The sequence below is a fragment of the Ovis canadensis genome, chromosome 2 (genome assembly GCF_042477335.2).
Source record: "Ovis canadensis isolate MfBH-ARS-UI-01 breed Bighorn chromosome 2, ARS-UI_OviCan_v2, whole genome shotgun sequence".
NCBI lineage: Eukaryota > Metazoa > Chordata > Mammalia > Artiodactyla > Bovidae > Ovis > Ovis canadensis.
This window is the reverse complement of record NC_091246.1, coordinates 7298355-7321788: the sequence shown is the minus strand read 5'-3', so window position 1 is coordinate 7321788 and position 23434 is coordinate 7298355. Positions and strand designations below refer to the sequence as shown.

Here is a 23434-nt window from a genome sequence, read left to right as displayed (position 1 = left end):
CTTTTTCTTCCTCTTCTGGTGACAGAATGCTGATTTTTATTGGCGGCTGCTCTCTCCCCCTCAACAGAAAACAGCAAACAGCAATGCCTACATCGTAAGGCAATTGTTATTTAGCAATATTTGCGTTGGTGGTAGGCACATGAGCCAGGTATGAGGAAAGTGTGCTAGAGCTTATCAGGAAACGTGCTCCTGAGATTTCTTAGGCTGGAAACCCAGGAAGAGAGCCCATTTCCTCTGTTGGACATGCCTGCCTACACACTTCATAGAACTGTGGCCATCCTGCAGTCAGCGCCAGGCTGCCAGCTTGCTGCCAGCTTGCGGAAGGAACCAGCACATAGTTGGGGGAGGAAACAAGAGCGTCTCAGAGAGCCTGGATGTGGGCCTCTGATAAGCCGCACTTGGACCCACTCTTCCTCTGGACTTCTGGGCACACAAGGTAATCCGTTTCCTTATTCTTTAAGTTGACGTGAGTTGCAGTTACTGCTACCAGCAGCCAAAGGCCACCTGATTCCTCCTGGTGGCTCTTTCGGGCAGCCTGCTTCATGAACCAGTGTGGTCCTCAGCAATGGTGTTGTGACCTGTTGAGTCAGGTCATCAGAAGTCATTAGTCACCAATAAGAAAGATAAAATATTTAAGAATGTTCTGCTTTTTAGCTAATCTAGACCAATGGTCCTCAAACTTTATTATGCATCAGACTCTCCTGGTGGGAGAGTTCCTTATTGAAACAGAGATTGCTGGGCTCTCACTCCCAGAGTTACTAAATCAGTAATCTGTGATGGGGCCAGAGAGTTTAAATTTTTAACAAGTTCCCAGACACTGCTGTTGCCTCTGGTACAAACCACATTTTGAGAACGAGTGATGTAGACAATTTATAATAATGTCCCTCATGCTTATTTGTATATAATCTCTTGACGGAAAGAAAAATGAAACAGAACTAGAGCAAGAAGCCACACACACAGAGAAACTTTTGAGGAGGCTGTCTTACATCGACCACACTCTTTGTGTGTGTCACGTGGGAATGAGGGTTGAGATCCAGGCCTCCAGATGCCTGTGGCTTCAGACTCAGAGAGCCCATGACTCAGGTGCAGGGATTGAGTGATGAGACAGTAAGATGCTCATCGTCATCCCCCTGAGCTCAAAAGGTACTAACTACTGTTACCATCACCATCACTGCCACCATATAGACTTTACACCTTCCTTTCCCATCCATTATCTCATTTAGTCTTTACAACAATACTGTGAAAATGATCATAGAGATTATAAACAGGATGAGGATGGAGAGACAAGAGGAGGTGAGGAAGGAGGGAAAGGAAGAGGTTGACTCCCATTGTATAGATGTGGTAACTGAGACTGAATGCCTTGCCCTGTCATACAGTAAGCTGAGACTCAAATCCAGGTCTGCCTGTCACTAAGTTATATATTCTCTCTACTAAACCATAATATATGTTTGGTGAGCTGGCATAGGTATTAACTGTTGATAAGAAAAAGAAAATTCAGGTACTCTGGGGCTGTCTCACTTTCCGAAAGAAGGCTAACTTCTTGCTTGGGAAACAGAACAGACCTACTCTACTGGGAATCCACATGACAGATTTTATTTTCTTGGACTCCAAAATCATTGCGGATGGAGACTGCAGCCATAAAATTAAAAGACACTTGCTCCTTGGAAGCAAAGCTTACAAACCTAAATAGCATATTACAAAGCAGAGACACCACTTTGCTGACAAAGGTCTATATAGTCAAAGCTATGGTTTTCTCAGTAGTCAGGTACAGATGTGAGAGTTGGACCACAAAGAAGGCTGAGTGCTCAAGAACTGATGCTTTTGAATTGTTTTGCTAGAGAAGACTCCTTGGACAGCAATGAGATCAAACCAGTCACTTAAAGGAAATCAACCCCGAATATTCATCACAAGGACTGATGCTGAAACTGAAGCTCTAATACTTTGGCTACCTGATACAAAGAGCCGATTCATTGGAAAAGACCATGATGCTGGGAAAGGTTGAGGGCAAGAGGAGAAGGGGGTGATAGAGGATGAGACAGTTGGATGGCATCACCGAATCAATGGACATGAGTTTGAGCAAACTCCATTTAATATCACAGTAATCCAAGTCTATGCCCCAACCACTAATGCCAAAGAAGTTGAAGTTGAACGGTTCTATGATGACCTACAAGACCTTCTGGAACTAACACCCCCAAAAGATGTCCTTTTCATCACAGAGGACTTGAATGCAAAATATGAAGTCAAGAGATACCTAGAGTAACAGGCAAGTTTGGCCTTTAAGTACAAAATGAAGCAGGGCAAAGGCTAACAATGTTTTGTCAAGAGAATCCGCTAGTGATAGCAAACACCTGCTTCCAACAACACAAGAGAAGAATCTACACATGGACATCACCAGATGTTCAATATTGAAATCAGACTGATCATATTCTTTGCAGCTGAAGATGGAGAAGCTCTATACAGTCAGCAAAAACAAGACCAGGAACCAACTGTGGCTCAGATCATGAACTCCTTAATGCAAAATTTAGATTTAAATTGAAGAATGTAGTGAAAACCACTAGGCCAGTCAGGTAAGACCTAAATCAAATCCCATATGATTATCAGTGGAAGTGACAAATAGAGTCAAAGGATTAGATCTAATAGAAAGAGTGCCTGAAGAACTATGGACGAAGGTTCGTGACACTGTACAGGAGGGAGCAAGACCATTTCCAAGAAATAGAAACTCAAAAAGGCAAAACAGTTGTCGGAGGAGGCCTTACAAATAGCTGAGAAAAGAATAGACGCTAAAGGCAAAGGAGAAAAGGAAAGATATACCCATTTGAATGCAGAGTTCCAAAGAATAGCAAGGAGAGATAAGAAAGCCTTCTTCAGTGATCAGTGGTAAGAAATAAGAGGAAAACAATAGAATGGGAAAGACTAGAGATCTCTTCAAGAAAATTAGAGATACCAAGGGACCATTTCATGCAAAGATGGGCACAATAAAGGACAGAAACGGTATGGACCTAATACAAGCAGAAGATATTAAGAAGAGGTGGCAACAGTCATCAAGACAGTATGGTACTGGCACAAAGACAGACATATAGATCAATGGAACAAAATAGAAAGCCTAGAGATAAATCCACACACATATGGACACCTTATCTTTGACAAAGGAGGCAAGAATATACAATGGAGTAAAGACAATCTCTTTAACAAGTGGTGCTGGGAAAACTGGTCAACCACTTGTAAAAGAATGAAACTAGATCACTTTCTAACACCGCACACAAAAATAAACTCAAAATGGATTAAAGATCTAAATGTAAGATCAGAAACTATAAAACTCCTAGAGGAGAACATAGGCAAAACCCTCTCAGACATAAATCACAGCAGGATCCTCTATGATCCACCTCCCAGAATTCTGGAAATAAAAGCAAAAATAAACAAATGGGATCTAATTAAAATTAAAAGCTTCTGCACAACAAAGGAAAATATAAGCAAGGTGAAAAGACAGCCATCTGAATGGGAGAAAATAATAGCAAATGAAGCAACTGACAAACAACTAATCTCAAAAATATACAAGCAACTTCTGCAGCTCAACTCCAGAAAAATAAACGACCCAATCAAAAAATGGGCCAAAGAACTAAATAGACATTTCTCCAAAGAAGACATACGGATGGCTAACAAACACATGAAAAGATGCTCAACATCACTCATTATTAGAGAAATGCAAATCAAAACCACAATGAGGTACCACTTCACACCAGTCAGAATGGCTGCGATCCAAAAATCTGCAAGCAATAAATGCTGGAGAGGGTGTGGAGAAAAGGGAACCCTCCTACACTGTTGGTGGGAATGCAAACTAGTACAGCCACTATGGAGAACAGTGTGGAGATTCCTTAAAAAATTGCAAATAGAACTACCTTATGACCCAGCAATCCCACTTCTGGGCATACACACCGAGGAAACCAGAATTGAAAGAGACACATGTACCCCAATGTTCATCGCAGCACTGTTTATAATAGCCAGGACATGGAAACAACCTAGATGTCCATCAGCAGATGAATGGATAAGAAAGCTGTGGTACATATACACAATGGAGTATTACTCAGCCGTTAAAAAGAATTCATTTGAATCAGTTCTGATGAGATGGATGAAACTGGAGCCGATTATACAGAGTGAAGTAAGCCAGAAAGAAAAACACCAATACAGTATACTAACACATATATATGGAATTTAGGAAGATGGCAATGATGACCCTGTATGCAAGATAGGGAAAGAGACACAGATGTGTATAATGGACTTTTGGACTCAGAGGGAGAGGGAGAGGGTGGGATGATTTGGGAGAATGACATTCTAACATGTATACTATCATGTGAATTGAATCGCCAGTCTATGTCTGACGCAGGATGCAGCATGCTTGGGGCTGGTGCATGGGGATGACCCAGAAAGATGTTCTGGGGAGGGAGGTGGGAGGGGGGTTCATGTTTGGGAATGCATGTGAGAATTAAAGATTTTAAAATTTAAAAAATAAAAAAAATAAAAATTAAAAAAAGAAGAGGTGGCAAGAATACACAGAAGTACTGTACAAAAAAGATCTTCACAACCCAGATAATCACGATGCTGTGATCACTCACCTAGAGCCAGACATCCTGGAATGCAAAGTCAGTGGGCCTTAGGAAGCATCACTACAAACAAACCTAGTGGAGGTGATGAAATTCTAGCTGAGCTATTTCAAATCCTGAAAGATGATGCTATGAAAGTGCTGCATTCAATATGCCAGCAAATTTGGAAAACTCAGCAGTGGCCGCAGGACTGGAAAACGTCAGTTTTCATTCCAATCCCAAAGAAAGGCAATGCCAAAGAATGCTCAAAGTACCACAAAATTGCACTCATCTCACACTCTAGCAAAGTAATGTTCAAAATTCTCCAAGCTAGGCTTTAATAGTACATGAACCAAGAACTTCCAGATGTTTAAGCTGGATTTAGAAAAGGCAGAGGAACCAGAGATCAAATTGCCAACATCTGTAAGATCACAGAAAAAGCAAGAGAGTTTCAGAAAAACATCTACTTCTGCTTTATTGACTATGTCAAAGTCTTTGACTGTGTGAATCACAATAAACTGTGGAAAATTCTTCAAGAGATGGGGATACCAGACCACTTTACCTGCCTCCTGAGAAATCCGTATGCAGGTAAAGAAACAATAGAACTGGACATGGAACAACACACTGGTTCCAAATTGGGAAAGGAGTACATCAAGGCTATATATTATCACCCTGCTTATTTAATTTATATGCAGACTATATCATGAAAAATGCCAGGCTGGATGAAGTACAAGTTGGAATCAAGATTTCCAGGAGAAATATTAATGAACTCAGATATGCAGATGACACTATCCTTATAGCAGAAAGTGAAGAGGAACTAAAGAGCCTCTTTATGAAAGTGAAAGAGCAGAGTGAAAAAGCTGACTTAAAACTCAGCATTCAAAAAATGAAGATCATGGCATCTGGTCCCATTGCTTCATGGCAAATAGATGGGGAAACAATGGAAACAGTGAGAAACTTTATTTTCTTGGGCTCCAAAATCACTGAAGATGATAAACACCCATGAAATTAAAAGACACTTGATCCTTGGAAGAAAAGTCATGATATATCTAGATAGAATATTAAAAAAAAAAAAAAGATACATTACTTTTCCAACAAATGTCTGTCTAGTCAAAGCTATGGCTTTTCCAGTAGTCATGTATGAATGGGAGAGTTGGACCATAAAGAAAGCTGAGAACTGAAGAACTGACGCTTCTTAATTGTGGTGTTGGAGAAGACTCCTGAGTGTCCCTTGGATAGCAAGGAGATCATACCAGTCAATCGTAAAGGAGATCAGTCCTGAATATCCATTGGAAGGACTGATGCTGAAGCTGAAGCTCCAATATTTTGGTTACCTGATACAAAGAACTGACTCATTGGAAAAGACCCTGATGCTGGGAAAGATTGAGGGCAGGAGGAAAAGGGGACGACAGGATGAGATGGTTGGATGGCATCACTGACTCAGGGGACATGAGTTTGAGCAATCTCTAGGAGTTGATGATGGACAAGGAAGCCTGGCATGCTGCATTCCATGGAGTTGTAGAGTCAGACAAGACTGAGTGACTGAAGTGAACTGGACTTGAGCAAACTCCAGGAGACAGTGAAAGACAAGAGAGCCTGCTGTGCTGCAGCCCATGGGGTCACAAAGGGTCAGACATGACTTAGTGACTGAACAGACTATTGGGATGGCATGGTATAGAAAGAAGAATATGTTGACCTTGGGTGGGTTACTAAACTTCCATCTTCTCAGCTTTACAAGGTCATAATGCCTTCCTCTCAGAACTCAGACTAGTATGAATAATATTCTACAGAAAGACCCTTTAACAGTCCCGGGTCCAAAGTAGGCACTGAGTAATAGGAGGATCCTGTGATTTTGATACTGATGATTATTCAAGGAGGTTCTAAGAATGAACACAGATGAGACAGGCAGGAGGAAGAGGTTCAGATGGGCTGGCTGGCAGGGTTGGCTTGTGTAGACGTGAGTATTCCCTGCTTAACCAAGCCTTTGACGCCAGCTTTGAATATTATTTTCTAAAGTCATAATTTGCTAAACTATGAAGTTCACAGGCCTTACTTCACAAATTATTACTTTGCTATGTCAAGAGCCTCCCATAACTAGAACCAGCCCTCAATGAAACAGGCAGAGTCAGAGCTGACTTCCACAAGGGAAACACTATCTCAGGGGCCACAGATGCATGGAATGTGTCTTTTGATCAAGGCTAATTGGATTTTTAGCAAGGATAGAAAGGCCGAAATGTTTTTTTTTTGTTTGTCTTTTTTTAATCACAAATCCAAATCTGGATACTTAGATTCGGACAAGTGTGTCTTACTCTAAAACTCTGATCATTATGGATGCTGCCTCCCCGCTTCATTGACAGACTCTTTCCAACATGAATTGGACACCCTGGTGCAAGGAGCAGAAAGCTGACTCTTGATGGGTTGAATATTAAGGCTCCTATTTTTTAGAGACTTCTGCAAATTTCTGTATTCTTCACCAGAGTAAGAACATGTCTTTTTAAAGTTGCGTTCTCGTCTTGTAGGTGCTGCGTGAAACATAAGCACATTGATTGGAAGGCAAGAGAGTTGCTGAAACACAGGCCTTTACTATGTGAGCTGTAGATCTCAACCACCTTGGGTAAAAATGTTTCCATGGGAAAATGTAGTCAGAGTTCCCTTCTACGCTGGTGCCAGAAACACCTTTCCCTCGCAGCCTTTCACCGATTTCTGAGAGGCAGCGTGGTGTAATGGAAAGAGCTCTATTTAGAGCAAGAGGACATGAGTCCCAATACCAGCTTTCCTGACCCCTGAATTGAATGACCCTTGGAGTCACTCTCTGCATCTCAGTTTATCTGTCAAACAGGCATGAAAACTATTTTCCCTGTGTTCTTCTGAGCTTAAAGGAAAATAACGTTTACGGAACCGCTTTGAAAACTTTAAAGCCCCCGCGTAAATACGAAGAGTTTTCAGTAACTCTGCAGTCTGTGAGGCTGGGAGTGCCCCACTATACACCTTCTACGTGAAAGTGGGCTTTCACTCCTCGGGCCTCTGCGGCCCAGGTCTCGGCCTCTCTGTGGAGATGAACCGGCTTTTGTCTCTAAGCTGCCTAGGTGTCTCTGCTCCAAGAGCTCCGATCTCCAAAGGGCATAAACGCCAAGATAAAGAGAATTAGAAGAGCCGACGACTGCGACACACATGGGCAGTGTGGAGTAGATCTTGCTTCCGTGAGGGGCCCTGCGGACAGAGCAGACTATGGTGGGTAGAAGGTGAAGCCCAGGAGGAAGCTGAGCCCAGGGGCAAGGGACTTCCCGGCACTTACCTCTTCTACCCTTGTGCACCCTGTCAGCCTAATCACCAAGGACAGCTTCTGCTCTCCATGGCCGCTGTAACATGTTAATAAACCAAGCAACAGATTAAAACCCACATCCAAAAGCTATCTGTCTCCTCTCTATCACTGGTCCTTGGCTTTGGGTGATAATGTTAGCCAGGGGCAGCAAGCGAGCAGGGGAGATTTAATTAAAGCCCCATATAATCAACAGTTATGGCAGAAAAGAAGCACTGAGAATTCCCCGGTATGCCAAGGGAGGCTTCTTGCTCCTTTATCCTACAGGTGCCAGCCTCAAACAAAGCTCTGAACATACTGATCCCCTGTTGAGAGGCCCTTAATTGATCACCATCATCTCAGAAGATGGTGAAAGCTCTTTAGAGCCATCCTAAGCAGCGACCTCCCAACCACCACTCCAGATCCACTCTTTCCACAAACCACCCCTTCTGGATCCATCCCCAAATGGCTCCTGATTTCATACCTCCGTGTTTTTGCCTGAGCTACTCCCTCAACTTGGCAGGCCACCTCATCCCATCCCCTCGCTTGTTGCCAGCATCAGCCCTCTTATTGAAATCCTACTCTTTTCCAAGGCTTAACTCAAATGCAGTCTTCTCTAGCCTCTTGGTCCAAAACTCGCTGCACAGACCTAGCCATTCTTTCCTCTCTACCCCATAGCTGGCCTGTATTATTTGTTGCTGATCTCATTCACACAAAGGCTAAGACATCAGAAGGCTCAGGTTTGCATGCATGCTGCGGGCTCTCCTACACGCATGTCTGCCGTATCGTGGAAACCTCTACCAGCTTCTTTTTCCTAATCTGTAGTATGTGTGTGTGGCTCAGTCGTGTCTGACTCTTCGGGGCCCTATGGACTGTAGCCCACCAGGCTTCTCTGTCCATGGAATTTTCTGGGCAAAAATAATGGGGTGAGTTACCATTTACTACTCCAAGGGATCTTCCTGACCCAGGGATTGAACCTGTGTATCCCATGCCTCCTTCACTGGCAGGTGGATTCTTTGCCACTGTACCACCTGGGAAACTCCTATTTGTAGTATGGGGATAATTATACAGATATACAGGTAATATTATAATTACCTGTGATGGGAATAATTATATACTGCCTATATGAGTTTGATGTGAGTAGTCACATTTGCTACTCAAACCAACTTTATAAAGCAAGTATTATAGTTATCCTGTGATAATATCTAATAGTTCCCTTCATAGAACCTATCACAGTGAATTGTCGACATATGTATATTGGCTTACTATTTCAAGGCTGCATTTGATAAGCCCTCCAATGATAGAGACAATTTCTTTTTGTCCACCGCATATCTGGCACCTCCGATGGCATGTGACATGCCACAGCCATGAGAAAAACATCTGTGAAGTGAATGAATACATAGATATTTTTATTTTATTTATAAGCACAGAAAACCATGCCTCAGTGATGTCCCATCTCATTGCCCAGTCAGGGTTAAGGGCACCGTCTTTACAGCCTTTATTCCAGCTGCCTCTCCTGCCTCCTCCGTGGAAAGCCTTAGGCTGTACTGCATCTGTCCATCCCGTCGTCTGCTTGCCCGCTAGACTGGGGTTTCCAGAACAGAACCGCGTCTGATTCATCTCTATGTTCTCAAGGAGCAGCACGGATGCGTAAACACAGTGAGAGCGCAGCTGTAATTGTGCAGTTCTGTTTCACGTGTGGTTCATGCCTGCTTACTCAGGTGGGTTATTTTTCCCCCCTTCTTCTATTTGGCCTATTTGTTCACCAAAATATCCCCACATTGACACAATGGCAGAACAAACAGAATCAAAATTTTGGTTCCACAATTTACCTTGGGAACTTCACATTCATTTGGCAGCTCTATCATACCTCTGCCAACTGCAGACTTTCTATCCAGCTAGGATCTGTGGAGAGATGAAGTGACCTGTGTAATGTGTATTTGCGGTGGGGTGACTGGGAGCTGCAAACACATGGGGAAGTCCTGGGAAGTGCTGAACTGAACTAACTGATGGAAGCTGACTGCCCTTGAGTTTCTAAAGCCAGAAAACCCAGCAGAGCACCTTGGAGAAAAGTTTTAAGGACAGCATGGGCATCTGAAAGAGTGTCTAATGCCACGTGGGTGAAATCAGAGTACCTCATTGACACTCACATAATCAGAAGAGCTAGGTCAGCTGCCACACATGAGTAATAGGATACCAGCACAGAATTAAAAAAAAAAAAATTAAGTTTTAAGTCATCAATACTGAGGGGTGGTGGTAATGATTGAAGCCAGAGAAGACCTGAGCCAGGGCACCTGGGATTGGGAGAAGTGTTGTTTGTGAACACAAGGCACTCTCATGTGTGATTCCCCAGAGTTATCACAACAACCCTCTAAGCTGCTATCACTTTACAGAGGGTGGCGCTGAGGTTCAGAGAGTCTTAACAATTTGCCCAAGGTCACACTGCTCCTAAGGGGCCATGGCAGGACTGGAAACACATATGCATGAACCAAACGTACTTGTGACCCCCTCCTCATTGATGCTTGGGATGCTATTGGCTGATCTGCCAGGATCGAGCTTGAATGGTGGTTCCAGTTATGAATTAGCCTCTAAGAAAAGAAAGGAGAGCGAGAGAGGTTGAGAGAAGAGGAGAAAAAGAACAGAAGACAGAAAGAAAGACTGAAAGAAAGATAAGAGTAAAATGCAAGAGGAAGGGATGAAAGGGAGAAAGGAAGGAGGGAGGGGAAGAAGAGGAAGGAAGGAAAGAAGGAAAGGGAAATAAAGAGAGGGGAAAAAAAGATAGAGGGCGACAGGGAGGGAAGGAGGCCGGCAGACAGGAAAAGATTCTGCTTCTATGTGAGCCCTACTGCCAAAGGATCTTCACGGCTAGGACCTGTCCATATTTTCAAACTCTCTCCAAATGGTTCTCATACCCCAGGTCCGAGACCCACTGATCCAGAGGGGTCTCTTGCCCTGGGTGGTGTCTGAAGCATGACTTCTAATATCCTTGCAAGTTTCTGGGCTGTGTCCCAAGTCTCTCTGTTTGCTGGTGCTCAGCATGAGTTCTCCTCATACTGATCTAAGGAAATGTACTGAAGATATAGTCCATGCTTTATTAACTCTAAAATAAATTCCTTTTTTTTTTTTTCATCTTTCAATGCGTCTGAAATTGAGCCGTGCCCGACAAGCGGTGGTAACGTCAAACAACTTCCGCCAGCCTGGCAGCAGCTGTCCGTGCAAGCACCTGTGTGAACTTGGCAGTCATTCCCAGTGGCGCAGCGGCCTGGGGGCAACCCTCAACGTCTCAGGCCACAGGCCACTTAAGAACTAGTTGTGGAAGGAACGTGAAGCCTGACTGTAGTTCAGTGGGCTTCACTGACAACTGCTGGTAAGGTCGAGAGAGCACCCGCAATAAAACTTACAGGAAAATCCCAGAGGGAATAATGGAGTCTTCCTTGAATAAAGGCGGCAGTAAAAATGAGCGATGTGCTGACGCACGTTAAAGCATGGATGCACCTTAAAGACGTTATGCTGAGTGAAACAGACAAACCCCAGAATGCCGTGTGGTTGTAAGATTTCATTTCTATGAAAGCCTCAGAAGAGCCACATGCACGGAGGCAGAAAGACTTGGCGCCTGCGGAAGACTTCGGAAATGAGAAGAATATAGGGAGTGGCTGCTAATGGGTAATGGTTTTATTTGGGCAGAAGGGGGTGTTGAAAATGTCCTAAAGTTGACTGTGGTGATAGTTACACAACACTGTGAAAGTACTAAAGACTATTCAATTGTACACTTTGAATGGGTGAATTACATGGTATTTAAACTATATCATGTAAACTATATATGTAAGGAAAGTGAAGTCGCTCAGTTGTGTCTGACTCTTTGCAACCCCATGGACTGTAGCCTATCAGGCGCCTCCATCCATGGGATTTTCCAGGCAAGAGTGCTGGAGTGGATTGCCATTTCCTTCTCCAGGGGATCTTCCCCACCCAGGAATTGAACCCGGGTCTCCCGCATTGCAGGCAGACGCTTCACCGTCTGAGCCATATAAACTGGGAGAGGGAAAGAAACACAGTGTAACCGATCCAATGGTAGGTAAAGAGCACAACAATATAAGGAACACTCTGGGATTCAATAACCTTAAGTCAAAAAGTGATTCAGAAAAGGCAGTATCTTAATGTGAAAAAGCTTCATGAATATCTGAACATTTTACTTTTATATCATGAGAGTGATGTATTATAAAAATATAATCAGAATAAATGAGCTCTTTCAGTGAGTCTAAAAATTCAATTCATAAGAAAGCATTGGGTTATAGTTCAGCTGGCAGCATTTTCTTTTCTTTCTTAATGGCACCTAAAATAAAGTGGCTCTTAAAATCAACGGCATCTCAAGGTGATGAAATATAGTATTTGAGTCTCAGCTACTTGAGGCTGGTTTTTCCAGGCAATGACTAGCTGTGAAATACTGGATATAACTCTTACTTTCTCCATTCCCATGTTTTTCTATCTCTATAGTAGACTTATTTCTAAGGATCCTCTTGGCTCTAAGATTTTCTAGTTCTAATTTAAATTGTTATTCATCCCTGGTGGGAAAATTCTCCATTCATTAGGTCTTGCACCAGACCACAGGCTTGAAGAAGGAAGGGAGGAAAATATCACATCCTCCTAAATTTATCTTCTGAAAGGAAGATGCTGGAAGAAAGAAGCAAAAATGATTTCTTGTATTTTTCCCTTGATTATCTGCAGTCTCAGTTCCTAATCCTCTCTGAAGTCCAGCTCCCCAGAGATCTGATGGTGAATGGAATAACATATTAAGAGGGGAAACTCTGGGCCTGTGGTGAAATGTGTTCACTACAGCAGCCAACTGCTTGGGCGGCAGGTTTGGCGCCTGGAAGAGTTCTTGGCGTGTGATTGTCCAGCCTGTAGGTGGCTTCCCGATGTTCTGTGTGCAGGGTGCCAACCAGGACATCTGAAGCAAGAACTCCAGACAGAGCTCACAGAGATGGGGCTTTCAATAAGAACAGAAACACAATGGAAGAAGAGAATGGCTTGTACACTCAGTCAGAGAAGCCAATTTTTTTTAGTAGGTTTGAAATTCCTTTCAATTACCAGACTTTATATAAGATCTTTTTTTTCTTTTTGTCTAAAATGCAAAGGCCTATGTTTATTTTAGCACTCTTCAAAATAAGGGAGAAACTGGAGATGTCTAAATGTCCAAAACTGAAGAAATGCTCAATAAAATCTGGAACATCCATATTATTAAACCATGTGTGTGCATCTGTGTGTGCGTGTGCACCCAGTCACTAAGTTGTGCCCAACTCTTTGAGACCCCATGGACTGTAGCCTGCCAGGCTCCTCTGTCCATGGGGATTCTCCAGGCAAGAATGCTGGGGTGGGTTGCGATGCCTTCCTCCAGGGGATGTTCCCAACCCAGGGATCGAACCCAGGTCTCCTGCATTGCCCGCGGATTCTTTACCATCTGAGCCACCAGGGAAGACCAGGAATACTAGAGAGGGTAGCATATCCCTTCTCCAGGGGATCGTCCCAATCCAGGAATCAAACCAGGGCCTGCTGCATGATGGCAGATTCTTAATCAGCTGAGTTACCAGGGAAGCCTTATGGTAATAATTAAAATTATTTTCTTCTATTTCCTTTATAGTTAACATTATCATGAACATCCCTTCATGTAAATTTTTTATGAATTTTTTTTACATATGTTGTCTTCTGTTACATATCAATAATGTTCCTTTCAGTTCAGTTCAGTTGCTCAGTCGTGTCCGACTCTTTGCAACCCCATGAATCACAGCACGCCAGGCCTCCCTGTCCATCACCAACTCCCAGAGTTCACTCAAACTCATGTCCATGGAGTCTGTGATGCCATCCAGCCATCTCATCCTCGGTTGTCCCCTTCTCCTCCTGCCCCCAATCCCTCCCAGCATCAGAGTCTTTTCCAATGAGTCACCTCTTCGCATGAGGTGGCCAAAGTACTGGAGTTTCAGCTTCAGCATCATTCCCTCCAAAGAAATCCCAGGGCTGATCTCCTTCAGAATGGACTGGTTGGATCTCCTTGCAGTCCAAGGGACTCTCAAGAGTCTTCTCCAACACCACAGTTCAAAAGCATCAATTCTTCGGCGCTCAGCCTTCTTCGCAGTCCAACTCTCACATCCATACATGACCACTGGAAAAACCATAGCCTTGACTAGACAGACCTTTGTTGGCAAAGTAATGTCTCTGCTTTTCAATATGCTACTAGGTCGCTTTAAGAAAGTTTTATTAACTTACATTACAATCAACAAACTATTATAGGATTCAATGAACATTATTATGATTGTTAATGAAATAAAAAGGTGATGTAAACTTTTGGTGGTTTATAAAATCCTCTAACATCTAATAAGGGGGGTGGCTAATAAATTCTGTTGCTTCAACTGAATAAGTTGTTTTAAAATCAAACCAATTCAAGTTAACCTGTATATTACTTTCTGTCACAGATTATTGCAAGGGTGTCACTGCAAAAAAACATAAGTTCACTGTGAAATTTAAAAATAACTGAGACAACTACAAATAAAGCCTAATTATAGATTCTGGGAAGCAGGGACACCATTTTGGAGCTATTAAAGACCAACATCAGTTCCATTCATCAAAGTGTTGTTTTAAGAGCATTATTTTTGGAATAACCTTGATGTTGACCTTTTGAACCATCCAGTCCACACAAAAAGTCATACTGTAGGTGTGGACAGCAATATACTTGTTAAAACTGTTTTAAATTGAATACCAGCTCTACTAACTGTGAATCCTAAGGACCATCTGGCAAGTTTTGTTTTTTTGTTTTTTCTTTCCTTGATGAATAGAAAAAAAATGTGAAGAAAATAAAGACATTCTTCATACTCATGGGTTTCATGAAGGGAAACCGATCCTCTCTTGCTGATTATGACACAGTTTTAAAATAGATTGTCAGAAAGAAAAAAAAAATAACAAGTTGAAAGAACAAAGTTGTTACCATTTCCTTCAGGATCCTGATTTAAATTCCTTCAGATACACCTAGAAATGGGACTGGTGGAATCCACGGTGGTTCTATGTTTAATTTTTGCGGAGCCTCCAGACTGTTTTCCTTTGAGGTTGCACCATCTTACATTCCCACCAGCAGTGTTCAGGACTCAGATTTCCCCGCATCCTGGCCAACATGTAGTGCCATCCAGACAGGTGTGAGGTGACATTTCACTGTGGTCTGGATTCGCAATAGTCAAGATGTTGAAACAAACTAAATGTTTATCACCAGATAAATGGGCAAAGAAAATGTGAACTATACATACAATGGGATGGTATTCAGTCTTAAAAAAAGAAAGCAAGTCTGCAGTATGTGACAATATGGATGAACCCCGAGGACACTATGCTAAGGGAAATAAGCCCCTCACAGAAGGACAAATCACGCAGACCTCCAGTCATCAGCTCAGTTCAGTCGCTCAGTCGTGTTTGACTCCCCAAGGACTGTAGCACGCCAGGTCTCCCTGTCCATCACCAACTCCCGGAGTTCACCCAAACTCATGTCCATTGAGTCGGTGGTGCCATCCAGCCATCTCATCCTCTGTCGCCCTCCTTCTCCTCCTGCCCTCAATCTTTCCCAGCATCAGGGTCTTTTCCAATAAGTCAGTACTTCACATCAGGCGGCCAAAGTATTAGAGTTTCAGTTTCAGCATCAGTCCTTCCAATGAATATTCAGGTCTGATTTCCTTTTAGGATTGACTGGTTGCATCTCCTTGCAGTCCAAGGGACTCTCAAGAGTCTTTCCCAGCACCACAGTTCAAAAGCATCAATTCTTCAGCAATCAGCTTTCTTTACAGTCCAACTCTCGCATCCACACATGACTACTGGAAAAACCATAGCTTTGACTAGACAGACCTTTGTTGGAAAAATATGTCTTTGCTTTTTAATATGCTGTCAATCATATGTGATGTCTAAAGCATTCAAAGTCACAGAACCAGAGGGTAGAGTGGTGGGTTTCAGGGCTGGCGGCGGGTGGGGAAGGGATATGAGGAGTTGCTGCTCAATGGGGTTAAAGTTCCAATTTTGCAAGGTGAGAAAGCTCCCGAGATCTGTTGGGCCGTGCTGCCCCTGTATGGACAATACTATGTTACATGCTGAAAACTTGCCGAGAGGGAAGAGATCCTGTTCGATATTCTTACCACAATAAAATAAAGTTCAAACAATTAAAAGACGTTTAAGGGCTTCTCCTGGTGATAAAGAATCCGCGTGCCAACACAAGAGACGAGGGTTTGATTCCTGGTCTGCGAGGATCCCACATGCCTTGGGGCAACTAAGCCCATGCGCCACAACTACCGAGCATGGGCCCTAGAGCCTGGCAGCCACAGCTACTGAGCCTGCGCACCCTAGAACCTGTTCTCTGCAACAAGAGAAGCCTCCTCAGTGAGAAGCCTGCGCACCCCAACTGGAGAACAGCCTGCACAGCAACCAAGACCCAGCACAGCCAAAAACAGAGAAATAAAAACTAAATGCTAAAAAAACCCCTCAGTTTTATAAAAAGAAGCTTACAATTACTTAAAAACTAAAAGCCTGGGAAGGTAGAGTAACATACTGCTCTGCCGCAGCCACTATTGCTTAGTTGCATGAGCGATCCGCTTCAAATCATGTTCCCTTAAGACAATAATTTTTATTTTCTGCATCCTCCCTCTCCAGTGGCCTCTTTTGAAAAATTATCCTCATCCACAGATGGTCAACATTATGATGGAATTTTGTTTTCCTCTTGTGTGAATTTGGAGCTGATAGAAGCTTCTCAGCTCCTTGCTGGGGCCTGCTGACAAATCCGCTGGCCCTAGAACTACCTGTGACGTCAGGATGATGCTTCTGAAGGTCCCTTTGGTACCTTCTGCCGAGCTATGGGGCCCCTGGATGAGCATTAATGAGAACTTGGAGTTCGAGCTTTGTCACTGACCGTTGCAAAGTCAGTGTGACATGGGCTGGATGACTGAGCCCTCCACTGTCTTTCCTCCCCATTATAACGTGACAGAGTCTGGTTGTAAGAGAGAGAACAGGATGGGTTAGTAGTATCGTATTCCCAGAGGAAGCACTTGGGCAGGAGCTTCCAAAATGGCCCTCGTTTACAAAACCAAGGGGGTTGCACTCAAAACTCTCCAAGGACACTTTATGGCTGACATCCTAGTATTCAATGATGAATCAACCATGAAACTTACACTGAGGCACTCATACTAAGGGATATGCAGAGTCTGGGGAGAAGTGAGATATTTGCCATGAAAAATGGCATGTCCCCAGATAGGAGACAGGAAGCAGCCCAGAAGCCCTCTGTGTCTAGTCAAGTTACTCACCTTATGACAGCACCCTCTGCCCCTCTCCAAACGTTCATCATCAAAATCATCATTAACAAAGGCCACAGGTATCTTCGGCATGAGAGTGGCACGTCTTTCCCTGAAATGGTCTACTGTTGTTTGTTGGGGTTTTTTTCTTCTTCTTCTTATGGGTGATTCATTATGTTTACACATCCCAGATAAAAAGGAAGGATGGCTTGAACTCCTCTATTTACAAAGATTCAATGTGTTTTTGACATTTCTATCACATTTCTGACAGACTGACATTTTTGTGCCTGGGCTGTTTGCGTGCTTACTTTGCAGGAGTATCAGAAGCTTACAGCAGAGCACAGTCAGGGCTCACAGACCTTCTACTTTGGACACCAAAGGTCACACTTTGGATTAGGCACTGGGGGCCAGGCCTCTAGACCACAGGAGCAAACACAAGAGCAATTTTCCAGGAGCAAAATCAGTGGGAAACGTGGCAAAGAAGATGAAGCCGAGAGACATTTTTGTGGCTTTGGTCTCAAGGACATAAAAAGTCATGAAGCGTAAAAAGGCCTCGGAGGGATTCCCCCATCTTTCTTCCCAGCTGCAGAAACATTCTCCGAAGCTTGTTCTGGAATCTGAGCCAGAAGACCCTTGGTGGGAATGCCAGGGGCCTGCTCTTGCTTCTGGCCTAACTACCTGCTCCCTGGATGCCTGAGCCCACATGGACGGGCCCTGCTCCCCTGGCCCCTCGGGGACCGTTCCTTCCAGCTTCCCAGAGATGTTCTTGGATTGCCCCAGCAACTCCTGGCCCAGAGCTGGGCCAAGCTCCCACATGTGCCAACTTGCAGTCAGGGATGCCAGACCTGGCACGGGGGGCCGCCTGCCTGGGGCCATGGGCTATCCTCAAGGAACCAGAGGGTTTGAGAGGGCCTGGGGTTTCAGCCCCTAGCTCTGGTCGGATGCCACGGAGGTTCTGTGACTTTCAGATGTGTTTCGGCAAAAGCATCCTAAAGATTTATACAGAAAGTATTTCTCCCACAGTTGGAGAATGAACTGTGGGTTCCAGTCTCCACATATACCCTGCCACTCTATACTGACAGTCTCATTTGGGATAGGCTAATAACTTCTCATTACCTTAAATCATGTTTCAAACATTTCAAAGCAGTACAGTCCACCTTTCCAGAACTTTACACATACATTCCATATGAAGACAGATGAGAGAAGCCAAGGGATGCAGCCAGTACCTCCCCACCCATCAGCTATTCCAGCACACCGCCTGCTGCCCCCTGAGGTCTAGCCACGGATCCCTTAAGCTTGGAGAAACACATTTGAAAATCATGGTTGAAGGATTTATATATATACATTTTTAAAAAAACCTGAAAACTTTCTTAAACTCTAATTTCAAAATCACTAATTTTTAGCAGGGAAAAAAACCATTAGAGAGATTCACATATTGTCAGTGTCAGAATGCATTCCACATGCATTGAATAGAGTGCAGGCCCGGCCCTGTGGTAGGTAGTGGGGATGAAGAGATGAATACGACACGATTCGAACGCCAGACAGACCTTACTACTGAGCAGCCTTAGGAGAGCCACTTGCCTCTCTGCGTTCCTATTGTTTTAGGTCCTTGTGAAGAGAGAAATACGTCACTAATGTGAGAGATGGTGGTTACTGTCATCTGGAGTCTCTTCATTTCCCATTAAAGAGAAAATGAGTTGCAGAAGTAGAATATAAGACTTCAGGATCAGACCCAATTCCTGGTGTCTTGGCTAGCAGATATAGTAGTGATGTCTGAGTCTTCCAACCTCAAAGTGAAGGGCTGAAGGTACTGAATCTTAGATGATGCTGTGAAAGGATCCCATGGATAAGGTGCCCAGGCCCTAGCAGAGATGCTGCTGTCAAATCAAAGGCATCAGTTTGATAGACACCGAGTTTCCATTGCAAAATAACACTCTCTGCTCCCTTCCAAATGTTTACTGGTAGTTTCATATTTGAACTTCCTCCTAAGGATTTGGATGTGTAGGAGAGGTGCTGTGCCCATTTCAGAGATGGAGAAACTGAGTCTCAGAGATGTGAGCTGACTTGCCCAAGGTCAGACAACTGGTAAGTAACAGATTAAGTTAGTGACAGACCTGGAACTGAACTTTGGCCTGGGAGAGTGAAGAAGGAGTAATTTTATGAAAGTACATATATGCAATAGAATATTACTCAGTCATAAAAAGGAACTATTTTGGATCAGTTGAACTGATATGGATGAACCTAGAGCCTGCTATACAGAGAGAAGTCAGTTAGAAAGAGAAAAACAAGTATTGTACATTAACCCATATAGAGAGAGTCTAGAAAAATGGTACAGATGAACCTATCTGCAGGGCAGGAATGGAGATGCCGACATAGAGACTGGACTTGTGGACACAGTGGGGAAGGAGAGGGTAGGTCAAACTGAGAGAGCAGCATTGACATATATACTCTACCAGGTGGGAAACAGAGAGCTAGCGGGAAGCTACTATATAACACATGAGGCCCAGCCTGGCGCTCTGTGATGACCTACAGGGTGGGATAGGAGACGGTACGAGGGAGGGTCAAGGCAGTGGGGGTGGGGGAGGTAAATGTATACTTATGGCTGATTTCACACTGTGGTAAGGAAGAAACAGACATGATATTGTAAACCAATTACCCTCCAATTAAAAAGAAAAAGAAGAGAAGAAGGGAGTTGACATCTATTGAGCATAGACCATGATATCCAAGCAAAGCACAGCTATTGCCTTATGGAGCTATACTGTAGAATGGGGAAGACAGGCATGTCAAGAGGTACAGAGTATCCAGTCTGATGAGTACTGATGCTGAAGCTCCAATACTTTGGCCACCTGATGCAAAGAACTGACTCGTTGGAAAAGACCCTGATGCTGGCAAAGATTAAAGGCAGGAGGAGAAAGGGATGACAGAGGATGAGACGGCTGGAGGCATTACTGACTTGATGGACATGAGTTTGGGTAAACTCCGGGAATTGGTGATGGACAGGGAAGCCTGGTGTGCTACAGTCCCTGGGGTCAAAGAGTCGGACACAACTGAGCAAATGAACTGAACTGATACCAGAGATACCCACAAGAGCTTGCATGATAGCCACCAGGGTGATGGATATGCTTTATTCCCAACTGTCTCATGAGAAAACTGGGCTCAGGGATGCTAAGGACCAGCCCCCAGACCACGCAGCCAGCGCACGGAAGGAGCCGGAGTTGCACTCCAGTCACCCTGCATCCAAAGCCCTTGCTCTTTTGGACCTCACCCAGCTGCCCTGAGCTTCGATGAAGTGCATCTGCAGGCGTGCTGGAGGGAGGCGGTAGGAATAATATTATTTCATTTATGTTTTATTTATGTGGTGCCATGATATTTATCTAGAGGCTTTCATCTGAGAGATGTGAAGTGTTTTATAAACAGGTTCTTATTACTGCCTCTCTCCCTTCACACTCCTCCACCTGAGTCCTTGGGAACCACAGAGGCTGCCAGGAATGGCCAAGGTCACAAGTATGGACAGGTGGATGCGTGACGGTGGTTCCCCACATGCAGACACAGCTGTGTTTGGCGATAACAGTGATCCTCTCTTACTTAGTAGATCTGTTGTTTGCTAACCTCGTTCTCACCCACCTTTCATGTGATCCTCACATCGGTCATGTGAAATAGGTAGAGCAAGCATCCATTTACAGAGGAGGTAACTGAGGCCCAGGGCTGGCCTCAATTCACGTGCTTAAAGGTGCACACCTAGGATAGAGCAGCTCCGGGCCATGGACTCAGGAGTCAGGCAGGCCTGATGCTGAGCTGTGCAGCTGTCTCAAGGCTGCAGGGCCTGGAATGGCGGCTTCCTCTCTCTGAATTCTGCTTCTTCATCTGTGAGATGAGCAAACCAATCAGTCCTACCCAGCGTGCTGTGAAGAGTCCCCATGAGAATTCTACTGAAAGTGGAAGGAACCTCTCAAAATGCCTGGCACGCAGGGAGTTCTCAATAAACAGCGGCTACAGTGAGGAGCCCAACCAAGGTCTCCATCCACTATCAATGCTGTCTGCAGGGAAGAACTGGAGCGTGCGTTGCCCTTCAGAGGGTCTGCTTTGAGGCATGTCAAGGTGTGGGGTTTTTACCTGTAACCGCCACCCAAGCGGAGGCATCGGCCTCTGTGTGGGGGCCGGCGGGGGGCGTTCTCAGGCGGCCAGTTGGCAGCTGGGGGAGGCATGTGCTCCTCCGCTCACCCCCACAGGTGGCCCTGCCCACCTGTCTGCAGTCCTCCCCATCTGGCAGCCTCACTCTGCCTGGGAGAAGAGCAGCAAAGCCGTGTCCCCGGGTGCTCCCCTCCCAGCTCCCCCACCGGGGGACCCAAGCCAAAGAAAACCAACGCGCTGTATTTGTTTTCGAAGCCGGAGCCAGCCGCGATTCCCGTAAGGCACGCCTGGCTTAATGGGGCTGTGTCTGGGCCTTGCCTGGAAGCCAGGCTCTGGCGGAGTCAGAGGCGAGTCTCCTGCCTGGCCCCACTGCAGGCGGTGGCATTTGCTTGAGGTGACTCAAAGTCCGGACCGGGGAGGAGGGAGATGGCAAGATGCTTGCCTCTGATTCTCTCCAAGCTGACTCACCATGTGACCCTGGACATCGTGTCCTTTACCCCACACTGGCCTCAGTTTCTCCAAAGGGCAGCTTCTTCTCAGTTAACTGTCCCTGATGGGGAGCTTTTTTAAAAAGATGAGCCCCACCCTGTAAATTTACATCAAATCCATCTGCTCTGGGTCTGGGCAACATTAAGTGTTGAGAGCTCAATAGGTGATTCCAGGAGGCGGCCAGGTGCAGACCCATGGCCCTAGATGAGTTCTCAGAGCTCTGAAGCAGAGGGTTCTAGAAGGAGGACTCTTAAAGGCTCTTTGTCTTTAAAACCCCATCTAATCAAAGTGTCTCACTGGACAGACGAGCAAAGTGAGGCCTAGAGGAAAGGGATGAGTCCACAGCCTCCCACTGAGTCACTGGTAAGCCTGGTCTAAGCCTGGGTCTCCTGACTCACATTGCAAGTAACAAAATATGGAAAATAAAAGGTTTCGAAGAAGAGGAGAGGTGGGAGCTGGAGAAAAGGGGAAAAAGAAAGCAGATGAGGGAAAACTTAAAAAGGAAAAAGAGAAAGAAGTGAAAGGCAAGAACGAGGGCAAGGGAAGAGAAGGGGGGATGAGCAGAGGAGAACAGGGGCACGAGCCACTTGGCTGGCTCCCAGCGAGGCAGGGCCGTCCTGAGCCATGCTTGGCTGTACAGCGCGTATTCGGCAAAACGCAACCCAGCCCCGAGAGCAAGAGCTCTGTCCCCGCCGGGGCCCGGGGCTGGAGCCTGCGTGGGGGCGGTCTGACTCACAGCTGCTGCCTCCTCACTCCCAGCCTCTTGCTCAACCCAGGCAGCGGCTGCGGCTGGGATGGATGCTCTTTTGCAAGGTGATCCCAGCAGAGAGGGCCCTGGAACCTTTGGGAGAGGACTCGAGCTAGAGGTAGGGAATGGATACGGCAGGAGACCCTGGGCTTCTGCTCTGCTGAACAGTGGGCAGCTGACAGAGGCCTCCAGCACCCCAGCTGATGCTCACCTCCACTGCAGTTGCCCTTCCTCACAGACACCCTCCCTAGCGTGGCACTCGACATCTGGTTCTGTAACGCCTCTTTACTCACCACTCCCCCAATGCTTTTTCACACTATCTGTAAAACCACTAACTTCCCCCACTCCTTTGCTTATGATATGCTCACTTTCCAGCCAACTGATTCCATAAGTAGGATCCTTCAAAATCCTACTTATTACTTTTTAATGAAATGTCCCTTTTAAAAATTATGTCTATGAGGGTAGTCTTTTTTTTCTTTCTCTTTAAACTGAAGCATATTCGGTTTACAATACTGTGTTACTTTTCAGCGTATAGCAAGGTGATTCAGTTACATATGGATTGTTTCAGATGATTTCCATTATAGGTTGTTCCAAGATACTGAATATTGTTCCCTGTCTCATGCAGTAAATCGTTATTGCTTACCTATTTGATGTATGGTAGTATGTATCTGTTAACCCCAAACTCCTAATTCATTCCTTTGCCCTTTGGTAACCATAGGTTTGCTCTCTGTGTCTGTGAGTCAGCTTCTCTTTCGTATGTGGATTCATTTGTATTATATTTTAGATTCCACGTATAAGCGATATCATGTAATATTTGTCTCTGTCTGACTCAATTTTTTAGGGCCATCTCCGTTGCTGCACATACTGTTGCTGCAGTATTTTTCGTTAT

At 44.8% G+C, this 23434-nt stretch overlaps 1 protein-coding gene across 4 annotated transcripts in view; it reads right to left on the bottom strand.

Moving 5' to 3' along the window:
- The window catches only part of ASTN2 (astrotactin 2), a 1128670-nt gene that overhangs the window by 81667 nt on the left and 1023569 nt on the right, over positions 1-23434 (bottom strand). The window lies entirely within an intron of this gene.